This window comes from Coregonus lavaretus, assembly GCF_964263955.1.
Source record: "Coregonus lavaretus genome assembly, chromosome: 29".
Taxonomy (NCBI): domain Eukaryota; kingdom Metazoa; phylum Chordata; class Actinopteri; order Salmoniformes; family Salmonidae; genus Coregonus; species Coregonus lavaretus.
The window spans coordinates 19,219,150-19,221,501 of NC_140016.1; positions in this window are offsets into that span (position 1 = coordinate 19,219,150).

A 2,352-nucleotide genomic window follows, 5' to 3' on the forward strand; every position below is an offset into this window, starting at 1 on the left:
GGAGAAGGAGAGACTAGAGGGAGAAGGAGAGACTAGAGGGAGAAGGAGAGACTAGAGGGAGAAGGAGAGACTAGAGGGAGAAGGAGAGAGGGAGAAGGAGAGACTAGAGGGAGAAGGAGAGTTTAGAGGGAGAAGGAGAGACTAGAGGGAGAAGGAGAGTCTAGAGGGAGAAGGAGAGACTAGAGGGAGAAGGAGAGACTAGAAGGAGAAGGAGAGACTAGAGGGAGAAGGAGAGACCAGAAGGAGAAGGAGAGACTAGAGGGAGAAGGAGAGACTAGAGGGAGAAGGAGAGACTAGAGGGAGAAGGAGAGACTAGAGGGAGAAGGAGAGACTAGAGGGAGAAGGGGAGACTAGAGGGAGAAGGAGAGACTAGAAGGAGAAGGAGAGACTAGAGGGAGAAGGAGAGACTAGAAGGAGAAGGAGAGACTAGAGGGAGAAGGAGAGACTAGAGGGAGAAGGAGAGTCTAGAGGGAGAAGGAGAGACTAGAGGGAGAAGGAGAGTCTAGAGGGAGAAGGAGAGACTAGAGGGAGAAGGGGAGACTAGAGGGAGAAGGAGAGACTAGAGGGAGAAGGAGAGACTAGAGGGAGAAGGAGATACTAGAGGGAGAAGGAGAGTCTAGAGGGAGAAGGAGAGACTAGAGGGAGAAGGAGAGACTAGAAGGAGAAGGAGAGACTAGAGGGAGAAGGAGAGACCAGAAGGAGAAGGAGAGACTAGAGGGAGAAGGAGAGACTAGAGGGAGAAGGAGAGACTAGAGGGAGAAGGAGAGACTAGAGGGAGAAGGAGAGACTAGAAGGAGAAGGAGAGACTAGAGGGAGAAGGAGAGACTAGAGGGAGAAGGAGAGACTAGAGGGAGAAGGAGAGACTAGAGGGAGAAGGAGAGACTAGAGGGAGAAGGAGAGACTAGAGGGAGAATGAGAGTTTAGAGGGAGAAGGAGAGACTAGAGGGAGAAGGAGAGACTAGAGGGAGAAGGAGAGACTAGAGAGGGAGAAGGGGAGACTAGAGGGAGAAGGAGAGACTAGAAGGAGAAGGAGAGACTAGAGGGAGAAGGAGAGACTAGAAGGAGAAGGAGAGACTAGAGGGAGAAGGAGAGACTAGAGGGAGAAGGAGAGACTAGAGGGAGAAGGGGAGACTAGAGGGAGAAGGAGAGACTAGAAGGAGAAGGAGAGACTAGAGGGAGAAGGAGAGACTAGAAGGAGAAGGAGAGACTAGAGGGAGAAGGAGAGACTAGAGGGAGAAGGAGAGTCTAGAGGGAGAAGGAGAGACTAGAGGGAGAAGGAGAGTCTAGAGGGAGAAGGAGAGACTAGAGGGAGAAGGGGAGACTAGAGGGAGAAGGAGAGACTAGAGGGAGAAGGAGAGACTAGAGGGAGAAGGAGAGTTTAGAGGGAGAAGGAGAGACTAGAGGGAGAAGGAGAGACTAGAGGGAGAAGGGGAGACTAGAGGGAGAAGGGGAGACTAGTGGGAGAAGGAGAGACTAGAGGGAGAAGGAGAGACTAGAGGGAGAAGGAGAGTCTAGAGGGAGAAGGAGAGACTAGAGGGAGAAGGATAGAGGGAGAAGGAGAGACTAGAAGGAGAGACTAGAGGGAGAAAGAGAGCAGCAGAGGAGTATTCTTGGCTGGCCTGTTTGTGTGGGCTCAGTGAGGGAAACAGGCCAGAGCCACAGACATGGGAGGAGAGGAGAGGAGAGGAGAGAGAGGAAATGAAAGAGGGAGAGGAAGAAAGAGAGAGACATACAGATGCTTGTATCCTAATTTGACCGAGTTTATCAAAGCAGGAAAATAATCCTGCAGCAATAGGAAATGTGAATTATTATGTGGATTATAATTCATGGACATCTGTAGGGGCTGATAATTTTTTTGTTAGGACAAATCAATTTTAAAGTGAAAATGACACATTTTAGAAGCTTTTTAAAACCTCGAAAACACTACAAGTTTGCATTTCCTACTGTGCAGGAAAATTCCTGCAACAACAGGATGATCAAATCAAGATATGCATCTGTGCACAGACATGGAGGAAAATATGAATGAGCGAGAGCGCAAAACCAAAAAACTGTGAGATATTATCATGTTTTGTGATGGAGAGAGGCAGAGTGAAGAGTGGAGAGATAAAGAGATGAGAATGATATAGAGAGAGGTGAATAAGATGGAGACGTAAATAGGGCTGGTGGTACGGAATCCAGTTTCGTGTGGGCTAGAAAGGGACATACGTCAAGCTAAGGCTATATACAAAAATAACATGAGTGAGAGAAGGAAAAAAGGAGAGAGCGACTGAGAGGTTGAGAGATGGCAGGGAGAGTTTGAGAGTGATATATAGGTTGAGAGATGGCAGGGAGAGTTTGAGAGTGATATAGAGG